The sequence below is a fragment of the Taeniopygia guttata genome, chromosome 4 (genome assembly GCF_048771995.1).
Source record: "Taeniopygia guttata chromosome 4, bTaeGut7.mat, whole genome shotgun sequence".
Taxonomy (NCBI): domain Eukaryota; kingdom Metazoa; phylum Chordata; class Aves; order Passeriformes; family Estrildidae; genus Taeniopygia; species Taeniopygia guttata.
The window spans coordinates 65,434,996-65,458,892 of NC_133028.1; the positions used below are offsets into that span (position 1 = coordinate 65,434,996).

General features: G+C 40.3%; 1 long non-coding RNA gene across 11 annotated transcripts in view; it reads right to left on the reverse strand.

Moving 5' to 3' along the window:
* The window catches only part of LOC115494806 (uncharacterized), a 237,415-nt gene that overhangs the window by 35,409 nt on the left and 178,109 nt on the right, over positions 1-23,897 (reverse strand). For 10 of the 11 annotated variants that reach the window (XR_012055792.1, XR_012055800.1, XR_012055797.1 and 7 more), the window contains 2 exons: positions 22,207-22,341; positions 17,039-18,843 (listed from right to left, as the gene is read on the reverse strand). This is a non-coding gene — a long non-coding RNA (uncharacterized lncRNA). Of the gene's footprint in view, positions 1-17,038; positions 18,844-22,206; positions 22,342-23,897 lie in introns of those variants that run through there. The other variant, XR_012055791.1, reaches the window with a different exon arrangement.

A 23,897-nucleotide genomic window follows, 5' to 3' on the forward strand; every position in this document is an offset into this window, starting at 1 on the left:
ATTCATATTTTCCCTGGTTTCTTCGTGCTGCTTTCTCACACTCACATGAGCAGGGGAGCAGGCTGAATAATTAATGGTATAAAGGGAACAGTGGCTGTGAGTGAAGCTCTCTAAGCAGCATAAATGGGGAAAAAACTGAGTTGTAATCAAAGAAATTACAGTTAATGTAAAGAGGTGGAAATGTTCAGAAAAATACCACTGGTTTAGGAGTGTCTTTTACATTCTTGTTTCATCTGTTGGATATGCTCTGGCTCTATGACTTTAGTTTCAGAGAAACACACTGGATTTAGTGAGGTGGGTGCAGTGCATGGAGTATCACTGGCTGTTACAGCTTGTCTTCTATAGCTTGAAATGATGTAGATCAGGAGTATATGTAATTTTTTTCTTCATTAACACATTATGTCTGACAGGAATTACTGGGTTTACTCATTATTGATGTTCATTCAACATGTTGATTCAACACGAGTGCATTGATATCTTTCCCAATGTAACAGGAAATTAAATATCCATCAATTTGGAAAATAAGAATTTTTCTTCTTCTTGAGGCTGACGTGTATTACGTTCCTAAGAAAGGAATAAAAGTAGGAATCCAGTAGTTGCTGGGAAAGCTATAGCCTGGTTTTCCACCAAAAAAAATGTACTATGCATGAATGTATATATTTTTTTTTCCATCTCTGGTACCCATTAAGAGAATCTAATGATTTTGTGGAGGGCAGAACATGGTCCTGGAGAAATATCAGGGGACTAGTACCAGGTTTGTTGGAAAGTCCATATTCACTTGGAATTCACACCCTTTCACTCTGGTGTTCTTAGCAGGGACTTGATGTACTCGTAACCTGAGTTCTGGCCATTGTCAGTGCAAAAAGCAAACAGGGACATGTCCTTCCATGTATTTTCAAATATATTCCAAAGGCAAGCAGTACTGCCACATTTTTCACTGTGGCCACAACTGCCCTAAGGTATGCCTTTGTGCTCAGCCTGGAGGAATCTTCTCAGGATGATTTTTTTTGATGTGTGATGGCAAAAAATTGTTAGAGTGCTTTATCAGAGGTTATGAGACTGCTTGGAAAATAGGACAACAGTGAGAGGTTTGAGGCAGCATGAACATACCCTTTCCAAGAGCATCTCTGAAACCACTGAAACCTCTCTGACACTAAACTGCACTCTTTAATGGTCTGAGCGTAATAACAACAACAGCAATAATAATAAAATAATAATGATTTGAGGGAGCTGAAATAATAATAATTTTGCAGCTAATCTGTGTTTGTTTCCTTTTGTGGTGCTGGCTGGAGGCAGCACACAGCTGGTGGGCTGTGCACGGTGTGGGCTCTTTCCAGCCTGCACCATTATTTCCAGTTTACTTTTGACTTGCCCTAAATTCGGCCCTGTTCAGAGGAATAATGCCTGCAGGGGAGATACCTCCAGATAGCTGTTAGTCTCTATGTGATGATTTTCCCAAATCTTTTTTCATTACTTTTTTTTTTTGTTTGCTTGTTTTCAGGTCCATAAATGTAACAGAGAGATTTGTGTGAGAGACTTGATTAAAGCCCAGCTGCTCCATGCAATCTGAATCCCAAAACATCAGGACATTTTTGGGTAAGTTCTGCCATCTTCAATAGTGATGCAGCATTATTCTTCTTCCCAGGTGTTAAAAACCCACCAGCACTGACAGCTTCTCACAGCACAGGAGTATTTAATGGGGAAGGAACACATGCTTGCCAAGAGAAACCTTTGCCACATGGAGGCCCTAAAAGTTCATTGCAAAACACAGATATTGCTGGTGTCACAAAGGCACTGCCACAGTACAGCATTTGTGGCTTTGCCATGTTTCACCCAAAACAGGGCTAAAGTAAACATAGAAAATTAACTTTTCCTTTCTGATGTTATTTGGGGTGATTTTGGAAGTGTATCTTAGGGCCTTTACCAGGCTTGTGAGGACAAATCATTTAATTGCCTGCCTTGTTAGTTGTCCCATAACGAAGGGGCTGGCCCTATGGAGACACCTCCTGGAGATGGAAGAATGGGGTCCCTTTTCTTTTATTTTTAATTTTTTTTTTTAATAAACAGTTTTTCCCAAAAGATAAAATTGCATTCTAGAGGCAATACTATGATTTTTCTAAGCTTAACTTCTCTGCCACTTTGGGCATGGCAGCTATTGAATGACCCACCAGGAAAATCAAACACCAGCAAATCCATCATGGGGCTTCCTGGGAGTTGCCTCAGGCAGCCCTGGCTTCTGGAGCCTGAAAACACCCCTGGGGAAGAGAAGACATTCCCAACCACAGAAGGGCCAGTCCAGCCAGAAAATCATTCCTGGAGGCCATGGGACCCTCTGGCTGCCCCTGAGGGAGCTGGATTACCACTGACAGCCAATATTTTTATGTTTTGTTGACGCTTTTTCAGCCACAGTATTTTAATGACAAATCTAAGCTGGTTTTATACACAAAACTTTAAGTCGAGGCTTTTTTTTTTTTTTTTCCCTACAGAATTTGTTTAGAAAACAGGGAAAGGAATCTTTAAGCCCTATCTATTAAGGGTTTTCCTCACAGAGAGAAGATTACATTGCAAAGCATCCAAAGGAACACAGTGTATTTCAACAGATCACTTTGTAGTCACTGCCATTAAGAGCTCTCTGGCTCCCCAGCTGTCACAGACAAGTTACCAAATTTTGAGTTGCAGAGAAATCATTGCATTTGTTGGATTATCTACTGGAGTGAATAATCCAAGACCCCACAAAACCAGACTCTGCTCATGAGTCATCCTGTAACCTGAGGCGAGTTACTTACCACCTCTTTGCCTCCAACTCCTCAGATAAACTGAGGAAAAATCAAAGAAAATCAATATCCTTCCCCACCCTTCCCTTTTGCCAAGTCCTTTCAAATATTCAGGCAAAAGGTGGTGGGCAAGTGAAAACCACCCTGCGTTGGGAAATGTTTCCATTTCTGATTTGCAGAGGAAAGCAACAATTTTACCCCCTCTCTTTGAAGAGAGGGAGAGAAGTGATGCTGCTCAAACTAAAAAGAGATTTGTTTTATTTTGTTAATTGCAGTGCTTTTGAAAAATGATCCTCAGCCTGCCGGTGAGGTGCTAATTAATGTGAGGATGTGGTGCACCATATAATAAAGGCTGCTGTTGAGGAATGTGAGTGAAGTAGGGATTGATCCCGAGGTGCTGATGTGTAAACAAGATTGCTGCAGAGGTGGGCCACAGGTAAGCTTGACTTTGCATTTTTTGCAAGCTGCTGCCTTGCTCTTTGTGTTAATTTGTAGACATTTTCCACAGTGGTAAGGTGAGGAAGAGAAAAATCCTTCCCTTGTAACCACCACTCTGAGCTGTCAGACACAGCACAGCTCCTGCCTTTAGGATAGGGAGATGCTCAGAGCAACAGAGCTAAAACATCTCTATGTAGTGAACAAGCAGCATTTTAAAAGCCTAATTAAGATTCTCTAATTTTATTTCACACTCTGATTGACTGTACGTAGTAGTGGATAACTTTGGCCCCACATTGACAAAAACCTTTTCAGTCAGTAGACACTCAATGGCATTTTAGTTCTGCATCTTAAATTTCTTCTGATTTCATCTTAGTCATTTTTGGTTTTCAGACAGAAACAATGCCCCATTCAGGGAAAAGAATTGATTATCTCTCTGGTCCACAAGTATTTAAGATTTTCATAGGTCTCTTTCCAGAGGCTTCTGGCCTTCTTATGTCTCTATTACAGAGGCTCCTGCTTTACATTTAAGACTTATGGAGGGGAACTTAGCTGCCACATGTTGATAATATTGGTGATAACATTAATAATAGGGTGGCAACTGTGGACTACCCCCTCCATGACTCTCTTCTGCAGCCAGTTTTGACTTAAAATTAGTTGGCAAATCATGCCGGTGACATATTTAAGAAATGCTGGAAGAAAATGCATCCCATGTTCCCGAATTGTGCAATGTCTGATCTGACTGTTACTGTCTGAAGTACAATACTCACAGATGGACTGGAGAGGCAGAGTAGGCAAACAGCAGTGACTTGCTTGCAGGCAAGTTCAGCCATATTCTCCTGGGGAACTCAGTGCTCAGTAAATAATTATTCTGCTTTTTCTTTTGTATTATACAAGAGGACAAGCCCCAGGCACATCCAGTTTGTGGATCCAGTGTAGGATCCTGCTCTTCAGCAGGTATGTTTTGTTCAGATGCTGGAGAGGGAGTCCTCCAGCTGTGAGAAGGTTGCTATCCCAAGTTACCTGAGAAATACTGAGTATTCCAGGAACCCTTCCCAGTGCATGAGCTCAGGCTCACCAACACCCCACCAGATGTGTCCACTTCTTTAGAAGACAAATCTGAATATGAGCAGTGAAGGAGGAATATCCTCTCTGCTAGAAGAAAAATAGGGAAAAGATAGATTGGAATAGTTGGGATTGCTTACACTCATTACTCAGAGCCAGAGGAAGGAGCTGAGGGTCAAAGGAAGGACAATAGGTCCAATCCAGGGTGTGTGGAGGCAACTTTTGGTTGTCAGCTGGCCAAGGTTAGTGTCACCATGCTGTCAGCAGTGCTGCAGTCCATTGGGAAGCGTCCATCAGAGCACAGCTGGGTGAGGAACATTCCAGGCCCTCAGCAAACAGCAATGCTCCTGCAGCTGGGGTCACTGGGAGAGGCAGGGCAGCTTCCATGCAGGTGCCCTGCGGTCTCCAGATGTTGTGGGGACACCCCCTGCCCCCTGGGGAACATCTGGCTGGGAATACGGAGGTGGAGCTGACCAGGCTGATGCCACTCAGGGCTTTCTGACCTACAGGGTGGTCAGAGGTTTTTCCCGCAGAGAGGACATGCTTTTCTAGTGTGATATATCAGCAGATGAGGGAAAAGGGAGAGGATCAACTAAGCCTCTTGAGGGAAGAATATTTCACCTGAAAAATGTATCATTGCATTGTGACTAAAATGTTTTCTCAGAGAAAACATTGTGGTTTCTTCTTTGGGAGGAGGAAAATGAAGAATACAATTTTAACACATTGAGGTCTTTCTGCAGTGGGTTGTGTCTTCTGGAGGTTGGTTTTTTTCTTTCTAGAAATATTTCTGAATTCTTGTGCTACTACCTTTTCAACTTCATGATCTAAAGGGAGAATAAGTGGGAATATCTATATATATGTAAAAAACCCTCCACTAAACATGCTAGATAGCAATTCTATTTACTGATTTCTCTATATCTCTCTATATAAATTTTCTATAACCCTGCTGGCTATAAGTTTCATAAGGTAATAATTTTTTCAACTGCACTGTTTATACGGTGTGGAGATACACTTTTTTGGCAGTCCCAATATTCCAGGCTTGTCATATATTTCATGTGGAAAAGCAGAACTTTCCCAGATGTGTAATAGCAGAATTTGGTGATTTTATTTTTATATTTACCTTGATAGGGCCAAAGCAAAATCTTATTGATTGTAAACTACTGGGGAACCATTTGATGAGCATTGAACAGAGTATAGAACTACTGGGGTTTTTTTCCAAGTCTTTAAAGACTCGTTAGCCATTTTAGAAAATTACTGAAAGTCCTCAAAAGAGACCTTGGGCAAGAGCTCCTTTTATTTCTGAAGTTTTTCTCCACTTCCCACATGCATTCCTGATATATATTTAAGGTAGAGAGAGATCTCCAGGCTGTTTGTACAATGAAATTGATGGGAGGCATTCTTTCATTCACTCACACAATTGTGCCCTTAGAATATGAGCTATGAACACAACTAATATGATAATTAAATGATTTGAAAAGACACCAAATAAAATAAACAGTTCCACATCATCTCAGTAATAAGAGTAATCTTACTTTCAGAAAGTTCATTTTATCTCAAAGGCTCCCAGAGCCGCCAGCACTTTGCACATGTCCAGCCACAGATCAGAGCTTGGTGAGCAGTGTTGCTCCCCATGGAGAGCACAGTGCCATGCACTGAAACCTGCTCAGGAAGGGGAGCTGAAAGCCAGATTTGGAGTAGAAAGTGCCTGTGGATGAAAGATTTCATGAGACAACCCTGTTGTGATCAACCAATACAACATGCACATATCGCCTCTCCAGTGGCTCAGGTTGTAACAGCCCAGGATTTCTGAGAAGCAGCACTGATAATCAGAGAACCATAGACTGGTTGGGTTGGAAAGGAACTTGAAAAGATCATGTCATTCCACCTGGGGACACCTTCGCCTAGACAGGGTTGATCAAAGCCTCACCCAAATGCGTTTTGAACACTTCCAGAGATGGCACATCCACACCTTCTGTGGCAAACTTGCATCAGGGCTTCACCACCCTCTCAGGGAAGCATTCCAGAAACTTCCCAGAACCAGCTCTAGTAAGTAACACCACACTATTCCTCTTCCCTCAGCTGGGGTTTTCTGATGTCCCAGATACCAGATATACACACAAAGCCACATTTCCACTGGTGTGGGTTTTTTAAAGGAGCTCTGGTGGAGAAGAAATCATTTCTGCCTGTTGCATCCACAACAGTGCAGGTGAAGGTGAGCACAGCAGCTCACAGTAACTGAGAGTCTCCTCATTACCCTGCTGTAACTGTATCTCAGAGGTAGACAATAGCCCCAGGGTTAGATTTTCTAAAAATTTATCTGTATCAAAAGGGATCTTGTACAGGCAGAAAGCAGCAAGCTGATTTTTTCCAAGAGCAGCTTTGCCATTTTAAGCAGTTGTTGGCTTAATAAGTGAAATAGCTCAGGGCTGTGTGCATGCCACAATGATTGCATTCTGTAAGAAAAGACTGTGCCTGTGGGTCTCCAAGGTTCAGAGCCAAGACTAGTCATACTTGTGGTCTTTAAGTCACAACCCCAAGCTATTCTCACCACTGTAGATAAGGGATAGCTGATCATAAGAATAACACCGATTCCAAAATAACTAACCACAGCAAAATTAAAATGACCTAGTGGAGCAATACAAAGGGCATGTGATTGACAAGATAGCTGTTCTTTGAAATGTACTGCAGGCAGTAAATAGAATCTTATGCCCATAAGGTATTTTCTATCTTAAAACCAAGAATAATGATCTGGCATCTGTCCTTCCTGAGTGAGGATTCAGTTCTCAAGGCTGTGGCAGCTCCCTCCCAAAAGCCTCTGGAAATGATAGTAGGGCTGTGCTCATGGCTTGTAATTATATCATGGGGTGCTTCTCCTCTTTCTTTCCAAAAGGGCTTCTCTCTAATATAAACAGCTGTGCAGGGTGGAGAGAGGTTTTGCCTCTTACACTTGTGCTTAGATGGATTTAACTCACATTTGCATTTCCTTGGAGTGGGCAGCCAGGCAAGGAAATGCAAGGGCCAATTCCTAGTTTATTTTTGCCGCCATCAAAATCCAAGTGGCATTTCTGCTCATTTCTACCAAAGCAGCTGCAGGGCTCTGCTATCACTGCCTTGTAATCGCTATAATATTTCCCTTTTCCCTGTTTGTGGCATGTTGCAAATATTACCACGTAGGGCTGTGAACTCCATGGACCTGATGGCAGTGGGGAAGAGTTGAGTTCCCAAGGTCTGAAGCAGAAGATTTGCCCATACTACTTTGGCAGCCCATCCCAGCACCTGAGCTGCATGACCATTCCCACCTCACAGGAGTAACAGGAATCAAAAAATGCGAATAAGCCAACAGTTATTTGGCTCTTTTTTTTTTTTTTTTTTTTTCCTCCTAATATAGACTGGAATGCAATCTGGTGAACAGAAAGCTCTTGGAACATGTCAGATGGCTTTGAGGAAAGCAAAATGCTCCTTCTTTCAAGAATGGTATATTTTCTGATGTTGTCATGGAGCTTTTTGTTGGTTTGTTTTGTTTTGATTTTTGAGTGAAAAAGTGAATTGTAACTTCCTTTACACCAGTGCATTAGCATAATACGTTCCTGCCTTCAGGTACTGTATGTCATTGTTGTGAGTACATTTTGACATCTCTCACACTTCCAGCAGTCCAAAGATCCATGACAGAGCTGAATGAAAACTTTTTTTTAACTTGGCAGAAGCAGTAAGAACACATAAAACCTGCCAGCTGTCAAGGATGTAAATGCTGATTTTGTTTCACTTTTTTTAATGAATTAAAGCAGGATTGAAATCTGTCCAAAGACAGCATGTTGGGCCTTGCAAGGAAAGAAAAAAATGGGAGGGAGGGATTTTTTTTTCCCTTTTGGCAGTTATGTTCATGGAGTGTTTATTCTTGGTAGCACAGTATAGGACAGAGCTACTCTCCTGGAAGAGCCTTGTCTGTGGCAGGAACTGGTTTCAAGACAGAAAGCATTTGAGGGATTGAAAAAAACTCTTAGTTCTGCCTTATTTCAATACAGGCACCTAAAAATTACAGCACTCATCACTGCTTTGGAGAAGGGTGGCAGCAAATCAGTGGCAGAAGTAATTTTATGTGCCATTTACAGGATGAAGCCAAACTAAAATCTGATGGATTTTTCTTATCTATTATGTTTTTGCTGCCATCTTGCTGATGCCACTTTTTGGAGTGGGGATGGGTGTGTCTTTCATCTGTCAGGCTGGCATCATGTACTTCTGAGGGGACTGTGATTAGTCCCTCTGATCCCTCCTTTTTCCTCTTTAGGGGTGAAAATATGGTAAAGAATTTACTAGATGCTTTGCTTTTTATGCCCTTGTTTCAGCTGATCTCCCATTCCAGAACCAGCCAATTTCAGGTCATGTTTTCAAGCTGTGAAGGGGTTATCAGCTATGAAGGCTATCTCAGCACCTTGAAAATTGAATTGCAGATGTCTTAAACATCTGGCAATTTCTCTCAGCACTGGCAGAGGGAAATGAAGCCTGTACTTTAGGAAAATGGAGTGTCTCGCATCAAAACAAGCTCATATTGACTGATGTTCCTGAACCAAAGACCATCCTGGAAGCACAGCTCAGATCTGGATTTGGGTCAAGCCAGGCACAAAGCTCTTTTCCAGTAGTGTGGGCTGAGCTGGTCCTGTGTACAGCATGGAAGAGGTTCCACGTGCCTGGCAGGAGGTGCATGGAGCACATTAGGTCTTGCAGGGATTTAAAAACAGGATTCATCTTGGCCTTTGTGAACAGACCTATTAATCCAGTGTGGCTTCTCAGGCAAGCCAGGCTTGGGCTGTACTTCAGCCAGCTGATTTAGACAAAATAGGGGGGAAGAAATTTGTTCAGACAAAACAAAAAAGAGTACTAGCTTCTTCCAAAAAAACTCAAGATGGCCCCAAATTTCTGAAGAAAATGTAGAGCTCCCTTTTCCTCCCCTCACCTCTCCCCCAGCCTCCTAAACCTCTGGCACCTACCCACTTCAGCTGGAATAGAATTACTATTCTCCAGTTTCCAGCCTCTCTTCAAGTAGGAAGTATAGAAAATCTCACAGGAAAGCCTTTTCTTATGAGCTTTCCAGGCAGATTTTTCTGAAGGAGAGCCTTACACAGTTCAGCTCTTTATTAAGTCTTCCATCCCCAGCTTGAATATAAGTCTTGAGACACAATATGTAATTACAGGATGACAATCTGCTAAACCCTACAACCTCTTCAGTAAACTTTGTAAGATTGTAGGAAATATAGTGACAGTTTGGACTCTTCAGTTCTATTTTTTCAAGAGAAATCTTCATTTACAGCAGCATGCCAGGTAATTCCAGCACTTATATATCGGAGGGGGAAAGGGTGACCGGATAAAATGGGGCAGCTCAGCAATAAACATTAAATTGCAATATTTTCCTCACTTTGGGGCAGTTGTGCATGTTCTGCAAAGACACAGAGCAGGTTCCCCTGCCTTGGGATCCTGCTGTTACTCAGCATCTTCTTCCTCTGTCTCTGAAATAGAGAAAGCCTGCTCAAAGAAGTTTCCAACTTCCTCCTCCTTGCTGGAAATGAAAGCACAGGAGATGAAAGGGAAGGAATCCCTGCTGCCTTTCCAGGTCACGTTTTCTCCCCATCATTAGGGTCTGGGTTTTTTGCCCACACAGTGAGACCTCCCCTAACAGGGGTGAGACTCATCTACCTCCACCAGTTGGGTCCACAGCATGTACAGCCATTGATAAAGGGATGAACAAAGCAATTCAACCACTTAAATCTCGCTCTGGGTGGACACAGGGGGAAAGACAGGAATGGCTGAGGGGGGGAAGAGCCCCTCAAGTCACAGCACATTTCATGCCACCAACACACAACCCTGAGGTAAATCTCGTGCCAGAGAAAAGTCAACAGTGATTATTTACTCACTTGCTGAAGTGGTAATTTGTGTGCTCTATAAGGAAAAGTTTTGGGTTTCTTGATGTATGGGAGGCAAAAAGCCCCCAAATTAGGATGCTTGGGTTGGCACCTTCAATGGAGGGAAGGTGCCTGGTGTTTAGCCTCACTTTCTTTGATGGGGCCCCAGCACTTAACCATGCTTAATCCTTTTTAATGAACACTTTGCTGATGCAAATCAGCCCACAGATGTCTATTTAAGGAAAACAGTGAAAAATCTGTTGGGAGACTGTCTCTTTAAGATACACTTGGCCAAAATAAAGAGTCCCACATAAAGGTGAGTGAAAAATAACTGCAAGTTTAAAACACGCTTCAGAGAAGATGGTTCAGAGAAGAATCTTTTCCGAAGTGGTGAATTTTTCATTTCATAGTTATGAAAAGAAAAATAATCCAATTCTACTCTTGTCTCCAGAAATAGTTCAGAACAGAGAAATAGAAGCACTGTTTTCAAACAGGACTTTCCTGTCCTTTAAAACTACTTTTTTTCAAAAGGCAGGAAAGAGCACAAAGTAACAGTGGCTGTTTTGCCAGTTGGAAAACATTTTAAAAGTGTGAGAATGTGAAGGGGGAAGAAAAATCACATCCTCAAGTTTTGTCACTGTTCCTCAGCTGGAAAAATATTGGAAAGCAGAAAAATGTTTCTTTTTTTCCTACATCCTTAATGTGGGGAATGGTTCCATAGGAAAGCCATTGTCTCCCAGGAAGGATATTCCACTGAGAAAAATCAAGAATTTTCCAGCACTCTCTAACCACATGCCTTGTTTTCTTTTCTACCCACTGACTGATAAAAAGGGCATTTGTTAGGCTGGATATTCACTCCTGCAATATGTTATTACAAAGCATGTGTCCAAGTAGATCCTTCTGAGCATTATAATTTTCCATTTTTTTTATCTAAGTGAATGTTTTAAAAGGGCTCTAAATATCCACTCACATACAAACACGAGGTGAACAATTCTCTCTTAGGACCCCTGCTCATTTAGGAAACATTTCAAACATTTTCAAGAGCAGGATAATGAGGAGCACATACAAATTTGCAGCTTGAGCCACTGCTCAGTGACTTTTCAAGTTCAATTTGCCAGCTCTAATTATTCTTATTTTACTGCTTTTAATACTTTGAACAGTTTTTGGAGGGCGTAATCAATCAAAAGTGTCACATTGCATAAAAATTTGACTTCCTTGACTGGTGACCTTTCCCCCACATCATCCAGCTTTGCTTGATCACCCTTCCCACCCTCACTGGTAGTTATTTTAATCACACAGCATTTGGGGTAGTCAGGACAGTGACAGCACCCTTTTGCCCAAGCCATCATTTGCAAATCATTGCACAAGGTGCATGCTTTCCCCCTTGCTCTACCAGGGCTATTGCTTAAAAGATCCAGTTCCTGTAAAAACAATCACAGGTCAGCACTGAGAGAGTGGTGGAAAGGCCCATTTCAGTCGTGTGTTTTTTGGCACGGAACCATGGCGAGTGCATAATCTGTATAAATGTTAGCTTTCTAAACAAACAGAACCTCTGGTTGCACAAAGACACACAATAAGGTTGAAACTTGTTTCTTTCATTAAGCAACCTTTCAAAACCTGGGCTTGTTTCGTTCTAGGCACCCGTCAATCCTGACAGATCCCAATAAACAAACAGCAGCAATGGCCACGGAGCCAACTGAGCTGCCCTGCACCCTTTGCTTTGTTTCCTTTCCTCAAGTATGGAACTATTTTCTCCACTATCCAAATATAGAGATGTTGCAGTGGGAATGGGAAAGTTTTTAGGGCTTGTACCATTCTGTGGTGGGTGTCAGTGGAGCAGTGCACCAAGCAAACCCCATGGGCAAGGTTTGAATTCCATCCACAACCATTGGGGGATGTTGGTGATGTAAACTTCCCACTTTGGATCTGTGAGGATTATATGGGAAAAGTTAGCTGCTGGCAGCAGTCATCCCTCAATACCCTGTCCGGACCTGACCCATTTCCAAGCTGCAATACTCTAAGCAGGAATTATTTTGCTTTGTGTTGCTATTGCAATTTCACCATGGTGTCACTGATATATACAAGAATTTGAGGGGTTTTTCAGTCTAAAAAGGACAGCAGGAGTGATCTGTTTATGTGCTAAAAAATAGCCTGGAAAATAAAGAGGGAAAAAAATTGATCCAACTCCAGCAATTATATATATTCTTAAAAAGTTCTCTAAATATTTTAGTGCACTGAAGTATTTTTGAAAGAGATGGAAAAGTAGTGTTTTGTGTACACTGTGCTAAAAATGCCTTAAAAGTCCATCATTCCCCAGCCATCTGTTTAGGAAGGCAAAGCTCTGCAGATGAAAAGACACAGAGGAAGACAGCAGTTGTCCATGTTAAAATGCTGTTTGTCTGTGGGCTCTGTTTCACGTCCTCCCACTGTCTTCTGGATGCTCGTGAGTGCCCTTGCACCAGGCAGGCCTACATTTCTAGGACAAAATTTTGCATTTTATCTTCTAAAAATCTAAATCAGCATCAATTATACCCTTTCACTGGACAATATGTAACATGCTACCTTTCTGGGAAAACCAGAGCATGGAAAATAAACACATGTTTTATCTGAGAATGCACACCTCACATGACAGATAATGCAGGGATTACAGAAGATGTGATTTCTGTACACTGAAAATACAGATGTGCTGTTTCTGGAGAAGGAGGAATTTTTGGTTTAATGTAGGTGGGGTTTTAGTCATTCAGCAGTTTGTCTGAGGCAAAAGTGCAATACATGGCTTTTACTTAAAAAAAAGAAGGCACTAAGATGATTTACTGCTTGTCACATAACACTAAAACAACACATGGTTACACGGGTCATTTAAAAATTAGTTTTTTCTTTGACTGATTTGCACAGTGGTGGAGTGCAGTGTATATTCAAGAGTGTATATTCATTTTCTTCTCTATGAGTAAAGGCATCAGATTAAAAAAAAAAATTAATACTTTTTAAATCCCTGAAAACCCAAACACAAACCAAAATTAACCCATCTTGTTCACTAGAAATCCTTGCAAATGGCTACAGTAAATATCCCAGCACTTCAACATGATTGACATGTAGGAACCATGTTCTGGCACAAGTATATCCTGATGAAGTTATCCCTTCAGTGGTCACAGAAAGTCATCCTTTATGTCTTTTCTCCTTTGTAAATAAGGTCTTAGGTAGTTCCCCTCCCACATTCATGTCTACACATGATTTCCTAGTTTATTAACAATTTGGTGGCTTCCATCGTGTGGTGGCTTTTTTTTGTTGTCGTTGACTGCCACCTCAGCTTTGCCAAAGTGTTTCTTGATTTGCAACTGTGAAAGGAGGGCTGGGGCTGGGGCAGTGTGACCCACCTCTCCTTGTCACCCCCAAGATGTGCAGAAGGAAGGGATCAGGATTAGCAGATCCAGCCTGTTGCTCTGCTCCCATTCAGAGCTCAGAGACAGCAAATCTGTGGCGTGCACTGATCATTGATTTTAGCCCCACCAAGCCCAAAATCCCCTCTCAGTGCTCCCTGGCAGAAGCAGCACTCAAAGAGCTTGTCTGTCTCACCCAAAAAAGAGGACAGAAGAGCTGCACAGTCCTCCCTTTCCTATGAAACAGTTTTTGCCTGCTTCCAGAGGAGATAAATGCAACACAGGGTTTCCACAAAGTGCCTTAAGCCTACTAAGAAAAATAAGACAACGCACAGTGAACTACACCTTTGCTGAGCAGCTGAGGCAGCAGATTTGAGCATTTTATAGCTCAATTCTGTGTCATTCATTTGGCAAACAAGTAATTTATATATTAATTAAAGTGATATATTAGTTAAATGTTAAATTAAAATATATTAATTCAAGTATATTAATTAATGTGAATCATACATAAATTAAAATCCCTGAGAACTGTATTGAGTGTCTTTTTAGTGGCCACCTGATCTTGGTATAAATTAGATTGCTGAATGCCCTACTGTCTTGCTAGTGTGTCTTGACTCTCCCTCGTTTTTAAAAAGAAATCTTCTGAAATGCCAAAAATCTCTAAAGGCATTTTTGACATTTCAGAAAATATTCTGAGGCTCTTGTCAGCATGGAAAACTGCCTGAATATCATCAATAAAACACAATTAAACATAATTTTCTCTGAATTATGTCATATTTTCCATTTTTTGAAGTACAAAAGATATGTAGATGAAACACTCAATTCTATAGATGACTTTAAAGTTCAGAATTGCCCTGGAGACCTTTGTGTCAGCCAAAGCAGATGATGTAATAAAATTACACATACAAATACTTTAACAGGTTGTTCCTAAAACTAGAATCCTGTTTATTGGAAACTCCCTACCTTTGGCAATTCTCATCAGTTGCTATAATAAATACTCCATTTTCTGCAGAGCATAAGAGAAGCTCTGAATGTGTTTGTGAGCTTTTTGCATTGTCTTCCAACAGCCCCCAAATCAAACAGTGCTCAAAAATCCAGCCATTATCTTTGTTTAGTTATTAAATGTTTCTGTTGCATCTTCTTCCAAGACATTTGAACTTTTCAGCTGGTGCTTCAGTAATTTGTGACAAGTCATAAGTGATCTATATCCAGTTTATTAAGGCGTTTCAACAACCTTAAACTCTCATGATCTGTTGGCATTGCAACTCTCTAAAAACCCCCAAAATTACAACAAATCTGAACTTTTCTTATGCAACACATTAGCACTTTGTGGCCTTTTGGATGCCTTGATTCTGCCTTGATCTTGTTTAGAAACTGAATTCTATATAAAGAATATGTTATTACAGTTTTTATCTATGGACCTTACAGACAAACATACAGGACATATACAACCATTGCTTACAATATGAAATATAATCAAAATTTATGGACATACACTAGAAGCGGGGGCAATTGTGGAATAAAAATGGCAAGACAAGTGGCCAAGCACACTTGTGAAGCTACAATTTAAAATTGATTTGAAAGATATTCTTTCATTTTCTTGGGCTTTTGTAGGTCACTTAGATATTACACCAGCTTGTGAAACTACACTTTAAATTTGATTTCATAGATATTCTTTCATTTTCTTGGACTTTTGTAGGTCACTTAGATATTTACACCAATTTGAAAGAGGAGCTGTGTGGTATTTTCAGGTTAAAATCTTCGTTTGTCTGTAATGTTTTCCTTCGTGCCATTACTCCTCCCTGACAGGTGAGGGGAGGTTTTGACACTGTTAATATAACACAGGGTGTTAATCTTATAATCGCCCTGTCAGCACTTCGTGTCAGGGTGTTAATGGCCACCTTTCAGCCACTCAGGCTCGCCTGCCAATAAAAACACTGCCGGTTCCTATCCAACCAGCAGCTCTGCAGCTACTCTGCCCTATCCCCAAAGAATAAATACAAGATTTCACTAGCCATGTGGCTGTAAAAGATGCTCCTCTCTGTTTATTTCCTTTTCCTTCCCTGCACCCGCGAGCAGACAAAGCATCCCTGACACTGAGGCCTTTCAATGCACTTTGCAGGCTTCATGTTATTTTAAAATATTGCAATTTTTTGTTTTAAGTTTTAAATAAACATAACACCTTGGACAGGATGAAATTAGATTTTTTTTTTTTTCTTTTACCAGTGCGAAGCACAATGATTTTCCACAGCACTTTGCTATGTAAATGTAACTCAAAGACAAATGCTGTATTTCTGTAATTTCTTAGTGTTTGTGATGAGTCCATATTTTTCTCTCTGCACAGGAGAGGGGCTTTTCCAGCTTCCTGGCAGAAGGAGTTGTACAATTCCAGATGACTTACTTTATATGCCTAGAGGAGCTTTATTACACAAGGGAGACAAAGAGAGGAAGAGGGAGAGAGCACACACTCAGAATAATAAACAAAGAAGAATAAACAGTCCTGCAGTTATCCATAGGGATTCCAGATGCTGCTCCATACCTCTGCAAGGCCTGCCTGCCTTCCCACACCTTAATGAATATTAAATACAGGTTAACATTCAGCGACATTTGGGGAGGCCAGAGCTCTGATGAAACCCCACAGTGCAGCCAATTTTCTGCTCTCACTATCTGGTGTTTGGATTTTTACTTGATTTCCTATAGGTTTCCTTTAATCAATGTGACGTGGCTGGTTCCAGCATCATGGAACCATCTGGATTTTATACTCCTTGCATTTTCCTGGCTGAAGAGAAACAGACTTACTACTCAGCTTATTAGAACCCAGTCCCCCCAAAAAAATTTTTTCTCGTGTGGGATTTTAATGCAGACCAAAAAAAAATAAAAGAAAAAAAAAAAAAAGAAAGAAAAAAAGGAGCAAAGCATAAACAATCACCAGTTTCCATGTCATACCCAGCCAAAGATGCAGTCAAAATTATTTCTGTATTAAATCAGGATTTATTTTGTTTTGCTTGCTGTGTTTTATAGTAAGCATGAATTCTGGAATTCCTATTATCTTGGATGCACAAAGATATTCATTATATCCCTACAGAAAAAATTGTGGTTTTTTTCCACAGTCTTTCTATAGCAGTTCATGTGCTTTGCAACAGCAAAATGAAAGGTCAGACACCCAGAACAGAAGAAGATACCACTTATCTTGTTGTGATCAGGCATTAATATAGAAAATACATATAATTTTGGAAAGAAGATGATATTGAATTGAATGATCTAGAATTGAATTCTAAATATATGGGGATGTAAGAAGATCTATTATTGACTCCAAGAAAAGCCCAGTCAGCCATGCAGCCTCCACCTCATCCAAGCCACTACAGCCATTGCCAGCCTTTTTAGCAACTTATTTAACATTTGGTTATTAATGCAGCATATCCTGTCTTGGTTCTGCAAAGTTACTCATTGCTGGTATTCTAAATATTTGTGTAATTGCAGCTAAATCAAAGAAAAGGTTTAAGTAGCACTTTATTATATATTAAATACTTATGTATTAAATACATGCACTACCCGGGGGATATAAAAAGTATTTAAAAGAGGAGGTCTGTCTCTAATTAAACTCACTAACTGGTTTATGCCATATTGCTTCCCTTTTTATTTTATCTGTTACCAGGGGCTGAAAAATACTTATCCTTAGAAGAAGGGAAGAATGTCACCATCTGCAACAAGATCACTGGGTCAGCAGTTTAGGCGGTGGACAGAGGTCCAAACCTGTACATGGATGGAATGATGTGTGTGAGCAATGTGAATGAGAGGAAAGATAGGGAAAGAACAGTCCTTCCACCTGCAAATCCCAGAGGATCCTAAACTGGTCACTGCCTGCCAGGCAATTTCACATCCCAGTCATTAGCTGTGCAGGAATTTCAGAGTTTCATGTGTTAGTGAGGCTGAGTGGGTCACTGTAGTTCAAAACAAAGAGGTCCAACATTCCTGTCCAAACAGCTGTGCTTCATATTTGAATTTTAGCCCTGTGCACTGTGAAAAACCTCAGACCCAGTGCTCCCTGAGGAAGTCTTGCATAAGTTTTGTTCTCTCTTGGTGGAGCATAAAGTAAAAGGTCCAGACTTCAGCTGACCTTGGAATATTGAGAGTAGATGGTCAAGTCTCTCTTATGTATCTGTGTATATTTAATTCCTGTGAATAGTAATGGGACAAACATCTGCAAAGCGAGGAGCAGCTACAGCCCTAAAGAAACCAAATTAGGAGAAGCCAAGAACACTCAAACTCGGTTACATTTTAGAACTTTGCCAATGCAATAGCTGTTCCAGAATTTCTTTATAGGTTAAGCAAACCTCTCCATCTGCAGTGGGATTTCATCTTCCCAACAGAACGTAGTTATTCACCGGTTTTTCAGGGCTTTGGCTTCCAAAAGCAAAGCAAGAGCTCCAAGAACGCTTATGCAAAACGGAAGCAGCTTGTAGAGATGAGACAGAATGGTAAAGGAGGCCTCTTGGGAATGCTGTGACAGGCACAGTGCTTACAGACTGCTGAGATGTGAGAAGGAGGAAATGCTCTTCAGTTTCGTGATCACTGCAGCCTGGTGGGAAAGTGGTGCTGGATATCCGTATGAACTTGATTTGGTATTTCTGAGGACAGAAGTTCTTTTTTGTCAGCCAGGGTGGTGCTAACATTAATGTACCCCCTTGCATTTCATTGCTGGTGTACAGAGAATACCTCTTGGGAAGAGGCAAGTTCGCTCTTCCTGTTTTTAAAACCTTGGCAGTTCCTGAACTTTTGACTAGGAGTTATTTTTGGATTAATTTTTTTGGAGATACTATGATTCTGTCAGTAAAATTTGTACTGAGACCATTGAAGCAATTTTCACAAACTACCACTGGATATAGCAGTCACCTGGTCTTACTTTTCAGTTGCCACTAGCCTGCCTTTGACCACATTGCTGAAATGGAGGTCTGAAGCCTTCAGCATCAGCTGAGATTCAGCCACAGAATTATTTATAGAGTGCACACTCAATTCCCTTATGAGTCTACAAAAACTGTAGGCCAACCTTCAGCAGCTCATCAACAATATTTTGAGCTGTTCAAGCTCCTCAGATTCCCAAAAGAGACTGTCAGATCAGCGTGAGAAACACAGGGGTCAGAGTGGAATATGTGCACTTGACTGAATTCCTGCTGTGATCCTGTGACCTGCAGGAGTCTATTCCATGCAGGACTTTCCAGGAAGGCAGGAGAAAGCTGTCTTCTGTTTCTCTGACAGAAAGGTTCTTGTAAAGAGGAAGATATCCAACCCAATAAAGACCTACAGCAATTTTTAAAAATGAAGGGAATACTGGCTGGTCACATACTTCCAATACTCTATGAAAGCTGCCCCATTGGCATATGAGCTTAACACAGAAAAAGAACCCACCATAAAAGAGGAAACAGAGCAACTGTGAGACCTCAATAAGCCAGTCAAGTGCCTGCTTAATCTCTAGTAATGTGGCAGAATATATGAGCAGGTTTAACGCATATGATTGTCTCTCTGGGAAAATGGAGATCCTAACTGCTGTTATATTTGGAAAAGATACTGCAGATGCTTCTTAGTCATGTGAATTTCCCCAATATTATCAGGTTATCCTCTCCAGACCTTAGGTGGAAATGCTGGTCACAGCTAGTTCTGTTTCTGTATCAAATCAAAGAGCAAGCACCAGAAGTGTGGCCTCCATATTTCTGGCAGGTTCTGGCTGGCATTGCTTGTGACACAGCCTCCCTCTGGTAGAAAACAGGTATAAAAGTAAATTATTTGATTGCAAAAAACCTTTGTGCAGATGATTTAAAATAAAGCAGTACCCAGCATCCAGGGTGCTGAAACTCCTCAGGGAACAGCAGTTTAGTAGGTATAAATAGACTGTATTCATTTGTTTCTTTAAAAGAATATTATTTTCTGAGATACTACAACTTGGAGAAGGTGGAACTATTTCCAGATTTGTCAAGCTTGGTAATAATGGAAAGATCAGTCATTCCCTCTTCTTCCCCCACTCATCTTCCCACTCTTCTTCCTGACATGCTGGCACTCTTCTGTTGTATTGCTTTGGTCATGCTTATGAAACAAATCTTAACAAGGTAGTACTCATCTTTTTTGAGCTATTTGGAATGATTTATGCTATTTGGTTTCCCCACATAAACACTTTGTTATGTGGAACTGATAATTTTAAGTCACGTTGAAGTTTGAGACTTGTTGAATGCATGGTTGTGATGCTGTTAATTCCAGCATTAATAAATTTGTGCACATGTAGAGAAACACAAAGGTCTTTATCTATCCACTGTCAATAAGAACAAAACCTAACTCACCTGACTGAATTTTTGTGAATTCTCATATTTAATTCGTTCAATTGCATGATCACAAAGCTTTTAAAAAATATTCGCTCTCTTCTGGCTCTGGCACTAACCATCTGTTATTCCTCTAAAATTGGCTTTTATATGCTGAATAAACAACCTTGTGTTTTCATTATTCATATGCCATATTATGAAAAATATATAAACACAAGGCTTTGCGCTAATTATTAAATTGCCACCTTTTATTATATGGAAATATTTATTTCATTTATTTCAACAACTTTTTTCCCCTCTTAATTCAAGACAGTCCAATACCTTTGAATATGGTATTTGAACATAGCTGCCTGGACAGATAAGTAATAGATTAAACTTCCTTTTGGTAGAACAGGAAGAATAGCTTTAAATTATTTAAAGTGCTGGCATTTCAGAGAAATGGATTTTCCCATTACAAGCTTGCTCAGTGTCTCAAACAACATCATAAGCAATTTTGACCAGAACAACCACATTATTTAAATAGTAAAACACAACTCACACAGACTGCAATATCACAGCAGTTTCTAGAATACCCTTTCAAAGTCATTGATGCATCCTGAAATGTATCAATGATAAACTGACATTTTGAAGGAGTCCAAAACTTTATCCAGTGCAGAGAATCTGGTCCGTATGGAGAAAATACCATGGAAAAACTGAATGCCTCTGCAGAGAAATAGATTCCTGCCTGGTTTCCTTCCATCCTTACGAACAAGACTTGTTTCCAAATGCAGCTGAACTGAGATTACAGACCTGCTTTTACGCTGTGTGACTAACAGAGGGGAAACTCACTCAGCATTGGAACAATAATGACGGTCCAGTTATTCTGAAGGATATAAAAACTGGCCTGTGAAGAGCAGCAGTTTCAGACTGACCAGCAGCCTGTGCATACTGGCACTTTCCTTTTCTGTTTACTGCATCTACATAAATATTCACTAAGTGTTTATTTGTAAGATTTCAGCTGGCACTTCCTGTACACCCTAAAATTTCATCAGCATTAGGGAGTGCATTACAGGATGCCAGCTCAGGCCTAAGGTCTTGAATCATGCATTACATATTTCTTGCTATCTGAATGAAAGCCTGCTAGCACACTTCCCGAGCCAACATCAGGCCTCTGGTGAATATTTACATTGGAAGTCAAAAATCTAAAAAGATGAGGCTGCTTTGGAAATTCTGGTCTTAGTGACATGGCAATTCATCACTTCTGTGCAGTTTTGGAGCTCTCATAACAATCACACAATGAAGTTTGAATCAAAGCAAGTAGCCATAGTAGTGGTGGTGTTTTCCTTCCTACAGCTTCTGCCAGTCTCAGCGAAGGATGTTTATTACAAACTTTTACAAATTATATGTTAACATAAACCCAAGTTAAGTCCTTGTCTGGAACAAGCTCTTGTACGACTAGTATGAAGTTGTCTAAAAATACAGCTGGGAAAAGGGTATGACTTGAAATAAATAGAGGGTAATTTGGGTTGCTATGTCTTCAACACACAACTGAAAAATCTGTGATTGCTGAGCAGATTGGGTTTCTGGCTATACTTTAATGTGTTTATATTTTCTGAACCAGCCCTTGGAAATACTGTAAGGACTGCGTTGAGGATTAAGTTTATTAGTGCTGCTTATTTCTTTGTAGGAGATGGATAAGGCCATTATGATTCCATCATTTTATAACTCTTACAAATTACACACCCACAAAAGTGCCTCTAGTACCAGATAAACAGAAAACGAGTCCCACCCTCTGGAACAACTTCCATATTTATTGTTGTTTGAAAGTCTTCCTGCAGCATCTTCTCTGACCTTTCAGTTACCCTAAAGAAAACCATGGGCATGTGGATGCAAAATATGATATATCCCTGACAATTTCCATGCTCTGCCTCTCCTCACAGCTAAAACATTGAGAATTTTTTTTAAAAATAAAACAAATAAATTGACATTTATTGAAGGGAATAGGGTATAGAACTATGTCAAACAGAACACTGCAGCAGCATAAAACCTGCCAGTAAATTTAACTCTTTCTAGAGCTTTATTGCATTTTGTAATTATTAATATCTTTAGTTAGAACACCATTTGGATACCATTAAAATAAATGCAAACAATCTTGGCCTATCCTTAAGGATGTTTTTTAGACACATTATTTTTGTCACTCAGTTCACTCATGTATTGTTTTTTATCACAGAGTATCACGTTACATACATCAAACAACTTAGCAACATCCAGTGTCCTGTTGAGGTAAAAATAAAATTGCACAGATTCATCACTACTCTGAAAATTACTCAAAACAAATGCTTGTGAACTGTATCTTCACTTAGCAAAGACTTACCAGCCAGTGTCTTCTCAACAGCCAATCTCCGACGTTCATGCTGTGAACGTGAACCTTCTGGAACCCAAGGCATTCTCAGATGGAGCTTTGCCTGCACTTGGGTACCTGGGTTGCAACATCTCTACATTTTTATGGCTGTGAAGTAACAGGAGGGAAGAGAGGGGGACTCAAACTGAAACTAAGTCTGTCCCTGAATAATTTAAAGCAGTAATTTAAATTAATCTCATTTGTCACTGAAACAGGCTACAAGTATTCACCAAGGGAATGAGAGTACCACTTCAAATTGCCCCTCTATATCTTCTAATGGATATCCAACTGCATGGTCATAAAAGCTCTTCCAGTACTGGCTAATTACCTCTTCCAAAGCCAAGAACTTTGGCTGTTGGGTTCTTTTAGTATCACTTCTCTAGAAGTTCTAATTCATCTTAAATTAATTTCATCCTTAATGCAGCCAAATAACTAAATTACTTCCTTTCACAGACTTTGCCAAATGATCTTCCAAAGCACACAAATACTCTCTGAATTATAGATAAGGCCACTTAGCAAACAATGCATTTCAGCACAATACAAATGCACACCCAAAGGATCATTTTTCTTATTGAACATTCCAGTTGTGATTAAAAAATTGCATCTTCATAGAATAGTTTTGCAGATAGCAACAAATAAGCAAAACAAAATATTGACAAAAGACAATATTTTTCCCCCTGTTTACATGGAGAAAGGAATTTGAGTAAAGAATTTTTTGCCTCTTCCTCTGTAGAATAACACCAGGAAATCTGTGTGGCAGGATCTTTGTGATCTTTTTCAGCTTGTTTCCTCCATAAATATTTCCTCCCATAGAAGGTAAGTGGGAGAAAGAACAAATTGGAATAACTCCCTCAAGCATCCTCTGAGCAGGAGTGCTACTTGTTTTTAGGGGTTGGATTTTGTTCTGACTTTTTAAGTTCAATGAATAAGTGAGAAGACCAAGCAGATTTACTGAGCAGTCTGTACCCTCAGGGAGACATAGATCTGCATGGCCTACTCAGTGGCTTCCAGGCTTTATCAGTTGAGCTGAAAGTCATGGTTATATGATCATTGTCTTAAAAATTTTAAACTGGATAAAGTGAAGATTTACTTACAAAAATAAGTCCTGAAACAGCAGAAGTATTTACTGTTGTTTTGCTCTAGATACTGAGACAATTTACTGCATGGTATACATGAGGAAATATTATAGGTCTCTGGCTGGATATTCTGTCTCCATATATATGTGGCTGTGTTTGAATACTTATTGTACTGGATTGTATTCAATTTACTGGATTGCTACAGAAATCCTGGAAGGTTCTCAGTTATCAACACTTCTCAGGTCCACACTCATGTGACTGCTTTGAATATAGGCCTGAGATTTCCTTTAGCCATTTTAGAGATGTTTAATTCACAGCAGAGAAACCTAGAGTTAAATGCCTCACTCTCAGGGATAGAGCTGACATCTTGCTGGTTTTCCCTGGAAGAATTCAGCCTGCTGCTCTCCAGTGACATTACTCTGAGCTGATTTAGCTCTTCCTCTCAATTCATTAAGGAAGAGATGTGCCTAATCTTGGAGCAAAAATCCCTGCTAGTTGGCAGGGTGCCTGTAAGTGAGGGGTGGTGCTAGCCAGAAATGTGCTCTCTGCAGATTTAGCCCTGCACTACTTCCATCTAGAGCTGATCTC